The sequence below is a fragment of the Oncorhynchus masou genome, chromosome 30 (genome assembly GCF_036934945.1).
Source record: "Oncorhynchus masou masou isolate Uvic2021 chromosome 30, UVic_Omas_1.1, whole genome shotgun sequence".
NCBI classification, from domain to species: Eukaryota; Metazoa; Chordata; class Actinopteri; order Salmoniformes; family Salmonidae; genus Oncorhynchus; species Oncorhynchus masou.
The window spans coordinates 66,313,902-66,331,193 of record NC_088241.1 but is presented as its reverse complement, the minus strand read 5'-3'; the positions used below and the strand labels follow the sequence as shown (position 1 = coordinate 66,331,193).

Genomic DNA, 17,292 nt, shown 5'->3' with positions numbered 1-17,292 from the left:
GGTATGGTCCCTCAGTATGTATCTGAGAGGAGAGGGGTATGGTCCCTCAGTATTTATCTGAGAGGAGAGGGTATGGTCTCAGTATTTATCTGAGAGGAGAGGGGTATGGTCTCAGTATTTATCTGAGAGGAGAGGGGTATGGTCCCTCAGTATTTATCTGAGAGGAGAGGGGTATGGTCCCTCAGTATTTATCTGAGAGGAGAGGGGTATGGTCTCAGTATTTATCTGAGAGGAGAGGGGTATGGTCCCTCAGTATTTATCTTGGAGGAGGGGGGTATGGTCCCTCAGTATTTATCTTGGAGGAGAGGGGTATGGTCCCTCAGTATTTATCTTGGAGGAGAGGGTATGGTCCCTCAGTATTTATCTGAGAGGAGAGGGGTATGGTCCCTCAGTATGTATCTGAGAGGGAGGGGTATGGTCCCTCAGTATTTATCTGAGAGGAGAGGGGTATGGTCTCAGTATTTATCTGAGAGGAGAGGGTATGGTCTCAGTATTTATCTGAGAGGAGAGGGGTATGGTCCCTCAGTATGTATCTGAGAGGAGAGGGTATGGTCCCTCAGTATTTATCTGAGAGGAGAGGGGTATGGTCCCTCAGTATTTATCTGAGAGGAGAGGGGTATGGTCCCTCAGTATTTATCTGAGAGGAGAGGGGTATGGTCCCTCAGTATGTATCTGAGAGGAGAGGGGTATGGTCTCAGTATTTATCTTGGAGGAGAGGGGTATGGTCCCTCAGTATTTATCTGAGAGGAGAGGGGTATGGTCCCTCAGTATTTATCTGAGAGGAGAGGTATGGTCTCAGTATTTATCTGAGAGGAGAGGGGTATGGTCCCTCAGTATTTATCTGAGAGGAGAGGGGGTATGGTCCCTCAGTATTTATCTGAGAGGAGAGGGGTATGGTCCCTCAGTATTTATCTGAAAGGAGAGGGGTATGGTCCCTCAGTATTTATCTGAGAGGAGAGGGGTATGGTCTCAGTATTTATCTGAGAGGAGAGGGGGTATGGTCCCTCAGTATTTATCTTGGAGGAGGGGTATGGTCCCTCAGTATTTATCTGAGAGGAGAGGGTATGGTCCCTCAGTATTTATCTGAGAGGAGAGGGGTATGGTCCCTCAGTATTTATCTGAGAGGAGAGGGGTATGGTCCCTCAGTATTTATCTGAGAGGAGGGGTATGGTCCCTCAGTATTTATCTGAAAGGAGAGGGGTATGGTCCCTCAGTATTTATCTGAGAGGAGAGGGGTATGGTCTCAGTATTTATCTGAGAGGAGAGGGGTATGGTCCCTCAGTATTTATCTTGGAGGAGAGGGGTATGGTCCCTCAGTATTTATCTTGGAGGAGAGGGGTATGGTCCCTCAGTATTTATCTGAGAGGAGAGGGGTATGGTCTCAGTATGTATCTGAGAGGAGAGGGGTATGGTCCCTCAGTATTTATCTTGGAGGAGAGGGGTATGGTCCCTCAGTATTTATCTTGGAGGAGAGGGGTATGGTCCCTCAGTATTTATCTTGGAGGAGGGGGGTATGGTCCCTCAGTATTTATCTTGGAGGAGAGGGGTATGGTCCCTCAGTATTTATCTGAGAGGAGAGGGGTATGGTCCCTCAGTATTTATCTGAAAGGGGAGGGGTATGGTCCCTCAGTATTTATCTGAGAGGAGGGGTATGGTCCCTCAGTATTTATCTGAGAGGAGGGGGTATGGTCTCAGTATTTATCTGAGAGGAGAGGGGGTATGGTCCCTCTGTATTTATCTGAGAGGAGGGGGGTATGGTCTCAGTATTTATCTGAGAGGAGAGGGGTATGGTCCCTCAGTATTTATCTGAGAGGAGAGGGTATGGTCCCTCAGTATTTATCTTGGAGGAGAGGGGTATGGTCCCTCAGTATTTATCTGAGAGGAGAGGGGTATGGTCCCTCAGTATTTATCTGAGAGGAGAGGGGTATGGTCCCTCAGTATTTATCTGAGAGGAGAGGGGTATGGTCCCTCAGTATTTATCTGAGAGGAGAGGGGTATGGTCTCAGTATTTATCTGAGAGGAGAGGGGTATGGTCCCTCAGTATTTATCTGAGAGGAGAGGGTATGGTCCCTCAGTATTTATCTGAGAGGAGAGGGGTATGGTCCCTCAGTATTTATCTTGGAGGAGAGGGGGGGCATGGTCCCTCAGTATTTATCTTGGAGGAGAGGGTATGGTCCCTCAGTATTTATCTGAGAGGAGAGGGGTATGGTCCCTCAGTATTTATCTTGGAGGAGAGGGTATGGTCCCTCAGTATTTATCTGAGAGGAGAGGGGGTATGGTCCCTCAGTATTTATCTTGGAGGAGAGGGGTATGGTCCCTCAGTATGTATCTGAGAGGAGAGGGTATGGTCCCTCAGTATTTATCTGAGAGGAGAGGGGTATGGTCTCAGTATTTATCTTGGAGGAGAGGGGTATGGTCCCTCAGTATTTATCTGAGAGGAGAGGGGGTATGGTCTCAGTATTTATCTGAGAGGAGAGGGTATGGTCTCAGTATTTATCTGAGAGGAGAGGGGTATGGTCCCTCAGTATGTATCTGAGAGGAGAGGGGGTATGGTCCCTCAGTATTTATCTGAGAGGAGAGGGGTATGGTCTCAGTATTTATCTGAGAGGAGAGGGTATGGTCCTCAGTATTTATCTGAGAGGAGAGGGTATGGTCCCTCAGTATTTATCTGAGAGGAGAGGGGTATGGTCCCTCAGTATGTATCTGAGAGGAGAGGGGTATGGTCCCTCAGTATTTATCTTGGAGGAGAGGGTATGGTCCCTCAGTATGTATCTGAGAGGAGAGGGGGTATGGTCCCTCAGTATTTATCTGAGAGGAGAGGGTATGGTCCCTCAGTATTTATCTGAGAGGAGAGGGGTATGGTCCCTCAGTATTTATCTGAGAGGAGAGGGGTATGGTCTCAGTATTTATCTTGGAGGAGAGGGGTATGGTCCCTCAGTATGTATCTGAGAGGAGAGGGGTATGGTCCCTCAGTATTTATCTGAGAGGAGAGGGGTATGGTCCCTCAGTATTTATCTGAGAGGAGAGGGTATGGTCTCAGTATTTATCTGAGAGGAGAGGGGTATGGTCCCTCAGTATTTATCTGAGAGGAGAGGGGTATGGTCCCTCAGTATTTATCTTGGAGGAGAGGGGTATGGTCCCTCAGTATGTATCTGAGAGGAGAGGGTATGGTCCCTCAGTATTTATCTGAGAGGAGAGGGTATGGTCCCTCAGTATTTATCTTGGAGGAGAGGGGTATGGTCCCTCAGTATTTATCTTGGAGGAGAGGGGTATGGTCCCTCAGTATTTATCTGAGAGGAGAGGGGGTATGGTCCCTCAGTATTTATCTGAGAGGAGAGGGTATGGTCCCTCAGTATTTATCTGAGAGGAGAGGGTATGGTCTCAGTATTTATCTGAGAGGAGAGGGTATGGTCCCTCAGTATTTATCTGAGAGGAGAGGGTATGGTCCCTCAGTATTTATCTGAGAGGAGGGGTATGGTCCCTCAGTATTTATCTGAGAGGAGAGGGTATGGTCCCTCAGTATTTATCTGAGAGGAGAGGGGTATGGTCTCAGTATGTATCTGAGAGGAGAGGGGTATGGTCCCTCAGTATTTATCTGAGAGGAGAGGGTATGGTCCCTCAGTATGTATCTGAGAGGAGAGGGTATGGTCCCTCAGTATTTATCTTGGAGGAGAGGGGTATGGTCCCTCAGTATGTATCTGAGAGGAGAGGGGTATGGTCCCTCAGTATTTATCTGAGAGGAGAGGGTATGGTCCCTCAGTATTTATCTGAGAGGAGAGGGGTATGGTCCCTCAGTATGTATCTGAGAGGAGAGGGGTATGGTCCCTCAGTATTTATCTGAGAGGAGAGGGGTATGGTCCCTCAGTATGTATCTGAGAGGAAAGGGTATGGTCTCAGTATGTATCTTGGAGGAGAGGGTATGGTCTCAGTATTTATCTGAGAGGAGAGGGTATGGTCCCTCAGTATTTATCTGAAAGGAGAGGGGTATGGTCCCTCAGTATTTATCTGAGAGGAGAGGGGTATGGTCTCAGTATTTATCTGAGAGGAGAGGGGTATGGTCCCTCAGTATTTATCTTGGAGGAGGGGGGTATGGTCCCTCAGTATTTATCTGAGAGGAGAGGGGTATGGTCCCTCAGTATTTATCTGAGAGGAGAGGGGTATGGTCCCTCAGTATTTATCTGAGAGGAGAGGGTATGGTCCCTCAGTATTTATCTGAGAGGAGAGGGGTATGGTCCCTCAGTATTTATCTGAAAGGAGAGGGGGTATGGTCCCTCAGTATTTATCTGAGAGGAGAGGGGTATGGTCTCAGTATTTATCTGAGAGGAGAGGGTATGGTCTCAGTATTTATCTGAGAGGAGAGGGGTATGGTCCCTCAGTATTTATCTTGGAGGAGGGGTATGGTCCCTCAGTATTTATCTGAGAGGAGAGGGGGGTATGGTCCCTCAGTATTTATCTGAGAGGAGAGGGGTATGGTCCCTCAGTATTTATCTGAGAGGAGAGGGGTATGGTCCCTCAGTATTTATCTGAGAGGAGAGGGGTATGGTCCCTCAGTATTTATCTGAAAGGAGAGGGGTATGGTCCCTCAGTATTTATCTGAGAGGAGAGGGGTATGGTCTCAGTATTTATCTGAGAGGAGAGGGGTATGGTCCCTCAGTATTTATCTTGGAGGAGAGGGGTATGGTCCCTCAGTATTTATCTTGGAGGAGAGGGGTATGGTCCCTCAGTATTTATCTGAGAGGAGAGGGTATGGTCTCAGTATGTATCTGAGAGGAGAGGGGTATGGTCCCTCAGTATTTATCTTGGAGGAGAGGGTATGGTCCCTCAGTATTTATCTTGGAGGAGAGGGGGTATGGTCCTCAGTATTTATCTTGGAGGAGGGGGTATGGTCCCTCAGTATTTATCTTGGAGGAGAGGGGTATGGTCCCTCAGTATTTATCTGAGAGGAGAGGGTATGGTCCCTCAGTATTTATCTGAAAGGGGAGGGGGCATGGTCCCTCAGTATTTATCTGAGAGGAGAGGGGTATGGTCCCTCAGTATTTATCTGAGAGGAGAGGGTATGGTCCCTCAGTATTTATCTGAGAGGAGAGGGTATGGTCCCTCAGTATTTATCTGAGAGGAGAGGGGTATGGTCTCAGTATTTATCTGAGAGGAGAGGGGTATGGTCCCTCAGTATTTATCTTGAAGGAGAGGGGTATGGTCCCTCAGTATTTATCTTGGAGGAGGGGTATATGATGAATGCTTGTCTGACTTACTGCAGTGTCCACAGGCTTCCTCTTCACGGATGTTACTGGGACATGTGTGAGAGAGAGACACTAGTTCACCTCTGAATGATATCATCAACTTCTATGTTAGTCCGTGTTTGGCCACATTCTAATTCCCTGTCTCTATATTAGACCAGTAGACATACTCTATGTCTCTTCAAGTCAAACCTCCCCACATGCACTAGACTTCAGGGAAGCAGGTTTATTCGTAGGATGGAGAGGTTTTTTCATTAAAAGGTACAGATAGATTTCACAGGCAGTAAAAAGAAGAAGAAGCTAGAACACACACTGTAAACCTTTTTGTTTGGAAGTGAGAGCCAACCCCTCTTCTCCTTCTCTCCATGTCACTCCATCTGCTTCCTTTTGACCTGTGACCCCTGGCTTTATAGCCTTCTGTTCCAGGCGTGTCTGCAGAACACTCTCCTCATACCAGTCTCTCTTTCTCTCTCCCTTGTTTATTTACAGTTCATTCAGAAAGTATTCAATCCTATTGACTTCACATTGTGTCGTGTTACAGCCTGAATTCAAAATGGTTTAAATGTTGTTGTTTTTTTAAGTCTTACCCATCTACACACAATACCCTGTAATGACAAAGTGGAAACGTGTTTTCTGATTTTCTTTTGCAAAAGTATTCTAATCAAATCCCATTTTATTGGTCACATACACATGGTTAGCAGATGTTAATGGTCACATACACGTGGCTAGCAGATGTTATTGGTCACATACACATGGTTAGTAGATGTTATTGGTCACATACACATGGTTTAGAAGATGTTAAGCAAGCAATGCAGGTGTAGAAGCACGGTGGCTAGGAAAAACTCCCTAGAAAGGCCAAAACCTAGGAAGAAACCTGAGAGGAACCAGGCTATGTGTGGTGGCCAGTCCTCTTCTGGCTGTGCCGGGTGGAGATTATAACAGAACATGGCCAAGATGTTCAAATGTTCATAAATGACCAGCATGGTCCAATAATAATAAGGCAGAACAGTTGAAACTGAAGCAGCAGCACGGCCAGGTTGACTGGGGACAGCAAGGAGTCATCATGTCAGGTAGTCCTGGGGCATGGTCCGAGGGCTCAGGTTCTCCGAGAGAGAGAAAGAAAGAGAATTAGAGAACGCACACTTAGATTCACACAGGACACCGAATAGGACAGGAGAAGTACTCCAGATATAACAAACTGACCCCAGCCCCCCGACACAAACTACTGCAGCATAAATACTGGAGGCTGAGACAGGAGGGGTCAGGAGACACTGTGGCTCCATCCGAGGAAACCCCCGGACAGGGCCAAACAGGAAGGATATAACCCCACCCACTTTGCCAAAGCACAGCCCCCACACCACTAGAGGGATATCTTCAACCACCAACTTACCATCCTGAGACAAGGCTGAGTATAGCCCACAAAGATCTCCGCCACGGCACAACCCAAGGGGGGGGGGGGCGCCAACCCAGATGTTATTGGTCACATACACGTGGTTAGCAGATGTTATTGGTCACATACACATGGTTAGCAGATGTTATTGGTCACATACACATGGTTAGCAGATGTTATTGGTCGCATACACATGGTTAGCAGATGTTAATGCGAGCGTAGCGAAATGCTTGTGCTTATAGTTCTGACAATGCAGTAGTATCTAACACGTAATCTAACATGTTCACAACAACTACCTAATACACACAAATGTAAAGGGGTGAATGAGAATATGTACATATAAATATATATGATGAGAGATGGCCGTGCGGCATAGGCAAGATGCAGTAGGATGGTATAGAGTACAGTATATACATATGAGATGAGTAATGTAGGATATGTAAACATTATTGGTATGATTTTAAGTGACTAGTGATACCTTCATTATGTCCATGTATTTAAGTGGCTGGAGTTGAGTCAGTATGTTTGAGTCAGCCTCTCTATTAGTGGTTGCTGTTTAACAGTCTGATGGCCTTGAGATAGAAGCTGTTTTTCAGTCTCTCGGTCCCTGCATTGATGCACCTGTACTGACCTCGCCTTCTGGATGATAGCGGGGTGAACAGGCAGTGGCTCGGGTGGTTGTTGTCCTTGATGATCTTTTTGGCCTTCCTGTGACATCGGGTGGTCCTGGAGGGCTGGCAGTTTGCCCCCCCGGTGATGCGTTGTGCAGACCTCACTACCCTCTGGAGAGCCTTGCGGTTGAGGATGCTCTTGATTGTGCATTGAACATGAAATACAGAAATATCTCATTTACATAGTCAATACTTTGTCTGAATCAACTTTGCACATCTGGATTTGGGGATTTTCTTCCATTCTTCCTTGTAGATTTTTTCAAACTCTGTTAAGTTAGATGGGGAGCGGCGGTGAACAGCAATCTTCAAGTCTTTCCACACATTTTCAAGGTCTGGACTTTGGCCACTCAAGGACTTTCACATTCTTGTTCTGAAGCCATTCCAGCGTTGCTTTGGCTGAATGCTTGGGGTCATTGTCCTGTAGGAATGTAAATCTTCACCCCCCAGTCTTGGTCGTTTGCACTCTGAAGCAGGTTCTCATCAAGGATTTGCCTGTATTTGTCTCCATTCATTGTTCCCTCTATCTTTACCAGTCTCCCAGTCCCTGACACTGAAAAGCATCCCTCATAGCATGATTCTGCCACAACCATGCTTCACGGTAGGGCTGGTGTTAGATAGGTGTTGCGCTGTGCCCAGTTTTTTTCCAGACATATCACTTTGAATTCAGGACTCTGATGCTCTTGTCCTTCTGGCAGGTTCTCCCATCTCAGCCCAGGAACTCTGTAGTTCTGTCAGAGTGGTCATTGGGTTCTTGGTCACCTCCCTCATCGAAGGTCCTTCCTGCCCGGTTTCTCAGTTTGGTTGGACGGCCAGCTCTAGGCAGAGTCGGGGTAGTTCCATATTTTAACAATTTCCAAATTATGTAGAACGCCGTGCTCTTGGAAACTTTCATCCCTCTAGAAATGGTTTTATACCCTTCCCTAGATATATATCACAATCTCAGAGATCTACGGACAGTTCTTTGGACTTCATGGTATAGTTCCTGCTCTGTCAACAGTGGGACCTTTTATAGGTGTGTTTCTTTCTAAATTATGTCCAAACAATTTAATTTGGCTACAGGTGGACGTTGATCATCTCAAAGATGAGCTCTGTTCAGATTGTCAGGGGGAGGAACAGAATATCAACACACTTACGTAAATTAGATATTGCTGTATTTTATTTTAAAATACATTTGACGAAATTTTCTAAAAACATATCTTCACTTTGTCGTTACTTTTTTCGTTATGTCTTTACTTTGTCGTCATGTGTTATTGTGTGTAGATATGTGAGATTTGTATTTATTTTGAATCGAGAATGTAAATAATAACAATAAAATCTGAATCACTGTAAATAACCTCTGATATTATTGTGTGTCCAGAAAAGAGCAGTCTGTGGTCTGTGTCATCTGTCGAAGGCATTTCCAGGCCAGTGATGTGTTTAGGGCCCTCCCCTCCCCATCTAAAACAGACAGATATTCAGTCCATAGACCTCTAGAGGATCTAGGTCAGGTTAAAGAGGACAGAGCAGAAATTTGCCCAGAACAGAACGGGCTCCCGAGTGGCGCATTGGTCTAAGGCACTGAATCTCAGTGCTCAAGGTGTCGGCTACAGACCCTGGTTCGATTCCAGGCTGTATCACAACCAGCCCGTGTTTGGGAGTTCCATAGAATCCCGAGCTGACGAGGTAAAAAAAAATCTGTCGTTCTGCCTGCTGAACAAGGCAGTTAACCCACTGTTCCTAGGCCGTCATTGTAAATAAGAATTTGTTCTTAAAACTGACTTACCCTCGGTTAAATAAACAGACAGACGGGGGAGAAAGCAGATGTCTGAAAGTTCACTGAGGAGAGATACTGCACAGCGCCAAAGCTAGTTTGAAATATGATACAACATCAAAAATGTTAGTGATAAGATCAGTTCTTTTGAAAACAAACACATTTTGGAATGCACTTAAGATATGATAATCTGTTCTTTATCAGGAGGTATGAAGATACATAGAGACAGGGGCGTGAATAGAGAGGTACTTAAAGGCTGACATTATTTTACCTGGCAAGTTGACTGGGAAGAAATTCTCATTTACAGCAACGACCTGGGGAATAGTTACAGGGGGGTGGGAGGGGGAGGAATGAGCCAATTGGAAGCTGGGGATGATTAGGTGGCCATGATGGTATGAGGGACAGATGAGTAATTTAGCCTGGACACCGGTGCTGTCCTCTTAAATACTGGCAGGAGTAAGTTAAGGATTAAAAATGTGCTTAACAAGTCACATAAGAAATTGCATGGACTCACTCTGTGTGCAATAATAGTGTTTAAACATGATGTTTGTATTACGACCTCATCTCTGTAACCCACACATACAATTATCTGTAAGGTCCCTCAGTCGAACAGTGAAACAAAGATTCAACCACAATGACCAGGGAGGTTCTCCAATGCCTCGCAAAGAAGGGCACCTATTGGTAGATGGGTAAAAAAAATAAAAAATTTTTTTTTTTAAAAAGCAGACATTAAAGGTGAAATTATTAATTATACTTTTTTGTATCAATAGATCCAGTCACAGCAGAGACACAGGTGTCCTTCCTAAACCATTTGTCGCTGAGGAAGGACACCGCTCAGGAAAGCGGATTACTGCTTTCACCATGAGGACGATGGTGACTTTAAAAACAGTCACAAAGTTTAATCCTGGTTCAGTCTGCTGTCTATCAGACACTGGGAGATGAATTCACGTTTCAGCGGGACAATAACCTAAAAACACAAGGCCAAATCTACACTTGGAGTTGCTTACCAAGAATACAGTGAATGTTCATGAGTGGCTGAGTTACAGATTTGTCTTAAATCTACTTGGAAATCTATGGCAAGACCTGAAAATGGTTGTCTAGCAATGATCAGCAACCAATTTGACAGAGCTATAATCCAGGTGTGGAAAGCTCCTTAGAGACCCAGAATGACTCACAGCTGTAATCGCTGCCAAAGATGCTTCTACAATGTATTTACTGTGTATATCTAATCACAGGGTATTGTGTGGAGATGGGTGAGAATTTTTTTAAATTCCATTTTGAATTCAGGCTGTAAACCAAGACATTTTGGAGTAAGTCAAGGGGTATGACTACATTCTGAAGGCACTGTATCTAATATTTTTTTTATTTGATAGTTTTATCAGTAGAACGTTGTGATTGTGTCAGATCAGAAATACCTTATTTACATAAGTATTCACACCCTTTGCCATGAGACTCGAAATTGAGCTCAGGTACATCCGGTTTCCATTGATCATCCTTGAGATGTTTCTACAACTTGATCGGAGTCCACCTGTGATAAATTAAATTTATTGGATATGATTTGGAAAGGCACACACCTGTCTATATAAAGTCCCACAGCTGACAGTGCACGTCAGAGCAAAAACCAAGCCTTGAGGTCAAAGTATTTGTACATAGAGTTCCGAGACAGGATTGTGTCGAGGCACAGATCTGGGGAAGGTTACCACAAAAATGTCTGCAGCATTGAAGGTCCCCAGGAACACAGTGGCCTCCATCATTCTTTAATGGAAGAAATGTGGAACCACCAAGACTCTTCCTAGAGCTGGCAGCCCTGCCAAACTGAGCAATCGAGGTGGCAGGTAGTCTAGTGGTTATTGGGCAGGTAGTCTAGTGGTTATTGGGCAGGTAGTCTAGTGGTTATTGGGCAGGTAGTCTAGTGGTTATTGGGCAGGTAGTCTAGTGGTTATTGGGCAGGTAGTCTAGTGGTTATTGGGCAGGTAGTCTAGTGGTTATTGGGCAGGTAGTCTAGTGGTTATTGGGCAGGTAGTCTAGTGGTTATTGGGCAGGTAGTCTAGTGGTTATTGGGCAGGTAGTCTAGTGGTTATTGGGCAGGTAGTCTAGTGGTTATTGGGCAGGTAGTCTAGTGGTTATTGGGCAGGTAGTCTAGTGGTTATTGGGCAGGTAGTCTAGTGGTTATTGGGCAGGTAGTCTAGTGGTTATTGGGCAGGTAGTCTAGTGGTTATTGGGCAGGTAGTCTAGTGGTTATTGGGCAGGTAGTCTAGTGGTTATTGGGCAGGTAGTCTAGTGGTTATTGGGCAGGTAGTCTAGTGGTTATTGGGCAGGTAGTCTAGTGGTTATTGGGCAGGTAGTCTAGTGGTTATTGGGAAGGTAGTCTAGTGGTTATTGGGAAGGTAGTCTAGTGGTTATTGGGCAGGTAGTCTAGTGGTTATTGGGCAGGTAGTCTAGTGGTTATTGGGCAGGTAGTCTAGTGGTTATTGGGCAGGTAGTCTAGTGGTTATTGGGCAGGTAGTCTAGTGGTTATTGGGCAGGTAGTCTAGTGGTTATTGGGCAGGTAACTGAAAAAAGGTTGCTAGATCGAATCCCCAAGTTGACAAGGTAAAATCTGTTGTTCTGCCCCTGAATAAGGGGCCGGCCGTCATTGTAAATAAGAATTTGTTCTTAACTGACTTCCCTAGTTACATAAAGGTTAAATAAAAAATAAAATAAAAAATTGGGGGAGAAGGACCAAGAACTAGAGTTTCTCTGTGGAGATGAGAGAACCTGCCACCATCCCTACGGTGAAACATGGTAACAGCATCATGCTGTGGGGGTGTTTGACAGCGGCAGGGACTGGGAGACTAGTCAGGATCAAGGGAAAGATGAACGGAGCAATGTACAGAGAGATCCTTGAAAAACTGCTCCAGAGCGCTCAGGACCTCAGACTGGGGCGAAGGTTCATTTAATACATTTTACAGGCTGTAATGTAACAATGTGGAAAAAGTCAAGGGGTCTGAATACTTACCAAATGCACTGTATATGTATATATATATACACTGAACAACAATATAAACGCAACATGTAAAGTGTTGGTCCCATGTTTCATGAGATGAAATAAAATATCCCAGAAATGTTTTATAAGCACGAAAAGCTTATTTCTCAAAAAATATGTTAGTGAGCATTTCTGCTTTACCAAGATAATCCATCCACCTGACAGGTGTTGCATATCAAGGAACTGATTAAACAGCATGATCATTACACAGGTGCACCTTGTGCTGTGGACCATAAAAAGCCACTCTAAAATGTGCCGCTTTGTCACACAACACAATACCACAGATGTCTCAAGTTTTGAGGGAGCGTGCAATTGCCATGCTGACTGCAGGAATTTCCACCAGAGCGGTTTCCAGAGAATTTAATGTTAATTGCTCTACCATAAGCCGCCTCCAACGTCGTTTTAGAGAATTTGGCAGTACGCGCAACCGGCCTCACAACCACAGACTAAGTGTAACCACGCCAGCTCAGGACCTTCACATCCAGCATCTTCATCTGTGGGATCGTCTGAGGAGGGACCGGGGGGGGGGGGGGGGGGTGTTGCTGAGGAGTATTTCTGTCTGTATTATTTCCCGAAACATTGCAGTTGTTGAGTGTGTCACCGGTGCAATGGTGCACATCTGAGAGCGATTTGTTTAGTGTCTATTTTGTTTAAAAGCGTTGATGACGTGTGAATTGTGCTGATTTCGTGTGAGTTGTCTCGTCGTGTGATTCAGCCTGTAGTTGTTGAGTATGTTGTGTTGTATCCTCTACAGGCTGCAAGGGGACAGTCTGTCGGATGCCAGTAGACCAGCAGAGGAGCACCATGGTCCCCTCCGCCATGTCCCCACTCACGGACCCCCTTATCCCCTTCACCTCTTCCCAGAACACACTGCTGTGAACGATGGACATGAACTTCCCCAGCGCCTACAAGCTGTGCCCATCTCCTGTGAGTAAAACAATTCACATATCCTGAACTCAGATAGCATACGTACACTATATCATATCCTGACAAGTGTCACATTGTAGCCAATGAACTCAGATAGCATACGTACACTATATCATATCCTGATTGTGTCACCTTGTAGCCAGTGAACTCAGAAAGCATACGTACACTATATCATATCCTGACAAGTGTCACCTTGTAGCCAGTGAACTCAGATAGCATACGTACACTATATCATATCCTGGCAAGTGTTACCTTGTAGCCAGTGAACTCAGATAGCATACGTACACTATATCATATCCTGATTGTGTCATCTTGTAGCCAGTGAACTCAGATAGCATACGTACACTATATCATATCCAGTGAACTCAGATAGTGTCACCTTTGTGTCACCTTGTAGCCAGTGAACTCAGATAGCATACGTACACTATATCATATCCTGATTGTGTCACCTTGTAGCCAGTGAACTCAGATAGCATACGTACACTATATCATATCCTGATTGTGTCACCTTGTAGCCAGTGAACTCAGATAGCATACGTACACTATATCATATCCTGATTGTGTCACCTTGTAGCCAGTGAACTCAGATAGCATACGTACACTATATCATATCCTGATTGTGTCATCTTGTAGCCAGTGAACTCAGATAGCATACGTACACTATATCATATCCTGATTGTGTCACCTTGTAGCCAGTGAACTCAGATAGCATACGTACACTATATCATATCCTGATTGTGTCACCTTGTAGCCAGTGAACTCAGATAGCATACGTACACTATATCATATCCTGATTGTGTCACCTTGTAGCCAGTGAACTCAGATAGCATACGTACACTATATCATATCCTGATTGTGTCACATTGTAGCCAGTGAACTCAGATAGCATACGTACACTATATCATATCCTGATTGTGTCATCTTGTAGCCAGTGAACTCAGATAGCATACGTACACTATATCATATCCTGATTGTGTCACCTTGTAGCCAGTGAACTCAGATAGCATACGTACACTATATCAGAAGGTGAATTCACCAATTTGTAAGTCGCTCTGGATAAGAGCGTCTGTAAATGACTTAAATGTAAATGTAAATATCATATCCTGATTGTGTCACCTTGTAGCCAGTGAACTCAGATAGCATACGTACACTATATCATATCATGATTGTGTCACCTTGTAGCCAGTGAATTCAGATAGCATACGTACACTATATCATATCCTGATTGTGTCATCTTGTAGTCACTGAACTCAGATAGCATACGTACACTATATCGAGTGCCAGGTGAGGTGTATATTGACTGTGTATCTCTTGTTCCACTGTTGAGGTTCCAGTATGGCCCCTTGTGGCTCAGGTTGTAGACGGTGGCACATGCAACACCAGGGTTGTGGGTTTGATTCCACGGGGGGTGGGACCAGTATGAAAATGTATGTCGTCACTACTGTCTGGATACGTGCGGCTGCTGAATGACAAATGTGTTTTGGCGTTGCTCTTTCTCTCTCTGTGTGTGGTTGTCATTTGGATTAGGTCCCGGGATGGACACAGCCCTGGTTCGAGGTCAGGAATGTGAATCTGGGTCTCAGATGTTTGTCCAGGTAAGTGTCTGCTTTCCTTTCCCTCTGTCTGTTCCTCCCACTATCCATCACCAAGCAGTCCAGCTCACTTTACTTACAATTGCCCTCTCTCTCCTGATGCCTCCTCGCCCCAATGCCCCCCCTCCCCCCCGGATGCTGACTCCTCCCCCCTCTCCCCTGATGCTGACTCCTCCCCCCTCTCCCCTGATGCTGACTCCTCCCACCTCTCCCCTGATGCTGACTCCTCCCCCTCTCCCCTGATGCTCTCCCCCACCTCTCCCCTGATGCTGACTCCTCCCTCCTCTCCCCCTGACTCCTCCCTCCTCCCCTGATGCACCCCTCTCCCCCTGCCGCGTCCTTCCCCTCTCTCCCCCTGAAGCCTCCTCCCCCTCTCCCCCTGCCGCGTCCTTCCCCTCTCTCCCCCTGAAGCCTCCTCCCCCTCTCCCCCTGCCGCGTCCTTCCCTTCTCTCCCCCTGAAGCCTCCTCCCCCCTCCCCCTGCCGCTTCCTCCCCCTCTCCCCATGCCGCCTCCCCTCCCTCTCCTCATTCCACCTGCGTCCCCTTCTACTGACACATCCTGGTTAGCTTGATAACTATGGGGTTCATTGAGAGTTGGTACTCCACAGATGTAGCTATAGGCTAGACCCTACGAGGTCCAGAGCCTGCTGGTTTTCCTCTTCTACCCGATAATTAATTGCATATACCTGGTGTCCCAGCTCTTAATGAGTCGCTGATTAGAGGGGAACAATAAAAAGCAGTGGAAGCTAGGAACTTGGAGGTCCAGAGTTGAGTTTGACTGTGAATGACACGACTATTGTTCAATGGCCGGTTCGTGTGATAACTCCACCTGATATGGGAGGCCACAGTATATGTCCAAAATGGCTCCCTATCCCCTATATTGTGCATTAATTTTACCCCCCCCCATGTGCCCTGGTCAAAAGTAGTGCACTATAATGGGAAAAGGATGCCGCAGGCATGGTTCTGCATTGATGTAGCTAGCTATAGGCTAAATCTAACCCATGACAGACATGGTTCTGCATTGATGGAGCTAGCTATAGGCTAAATCTAACCCATGACAGACAACCCATGGTGGTTCTGCATTGATGGAGCTAGCTATAGGCTAAATCTAACCCATGACAGACATGGTTCTGCATTGATGGAGCTAGCTATAGGCTAACTAACCCATGACAGACATGGTTCTGCATTGATGGAGCTAGCTATAGGCTAACTCTAACCCATGACAGTCATGGTGCTGCATTGATGGAGCTAGCTATAGGCTAACTCTAACCCATGACAGACATGGTTCTGATGAAGCTAGCTATAGGCTAACAACCCATTGATGGTGCTGCATTGATGGAGCTAGCTATAGGCTAAATCTAACCCATGACAGACATGGTTCTGCATTGATGACATGGTTCTGCATTGATGAAGCTAGCTATAGGCTAACTCTAACCCATGACAGACATGGTTCTGCATTGATGAAGCTAGCTATAGGCTAACTCTAACCCATGACAGACATGGTGCTGCATTGATGGAGCTAGCTATAGGCTAACTCTAACCCATGACAGACATGGTTCTGCATTGATGGAGCTAGCTATAGGCTAACTCTAACCCATGACAGACATGGTTCTGCATTGATGAAGCTAGCTATAGGCTAACTCTAACCCATACACATGGTTCTGCATTGATGGAGCTAACTCTACATGGTTCTGCATTGATGGAGCTTGCTATAGGCTAACTCTAACCCATGACAGACATGGTTCTGCATTGATGGAGCTAGCTATAGGCTAACTTAACCCATGACAGCTATGGTTCTGCATTGATGGAGCTAGCTATAGGCTAACTCTAACCCATGACAGACATGGTTCTGCATTGATGGAGCTAGCTATAGGCTAACTCTAACCCATGACAGACATGGTTCTGCATTGATGGAGCTAGCTATAGGCTAACTCTAACCCATGACAGACATGGTTCTGCATTGATGGAGCTAGCTATAGGCTAACTCTAACCCATGACAGACATGGTTCTGCATTGATGGAGCTAGCTATAGGCTAACTCTAACCCATGACAGACATGGTTCTGCATTGATGAAGCTAGCTATAGGCTAACTCTAACCCATGACAGACATGGTTCTGCATTGATGGAGCTAGCTATAGGCTAACTCTAACCCATGACAGACATGGTTCTGCATGGTGCTGCATTGACAGACATGGTTCTGCATTGATGGAGCTAGCTATAGCTAGCCCATATGGTTCTGCTAACTCTAACCCATGACAGACATGGTTCTGCATTGATGTAGCTAGCTATAGGCTAACTCTAACCCATGACAGACATGGTTCTGCATTGATGACAGAGCTAGCTATAGGCTAACTCTAACCCATGACAGATGGTGCATGATGTTCTGACAGACATGGTTCTGCATTGATGAAGCTAGCTATAGGCTAACTTTTACCCATGACAGACATGGTTCTGCATTGATGGAGCTAGCTATAGGCTAACTCTAACCCATGACAGACATGGTTCTGCATTGATGGAGCTAGCTAAAGCCCCCTTTACTGGCTCAAAAAGCTGACCAATCAGCCTGTTACCAACTGTTAGTAAACTTTTGGAAAAACTTGTGTTTGACCAGGTACAATGATATTTTCAGCATGCTTATAGAGAAGGACTCTAACCCATGACAGACATGGTTCTGCATTGATGGAGCTAGCATTTAAACAAG

At 45.7% G+C, this 17,292-nt stretch overlaps 1 pseudogene; it reads left to right on the top strand.

Annotated features, from left to right (window-relative positions):
- LOC135521693 (uncharacterized protein C8orf34 homolog) overlaps nucleotides 1-17,292 on the top strand; it is a 105,803-nt pseudogene that overhangs the window by 41,515 nt on the left and 46,996 nt on the right.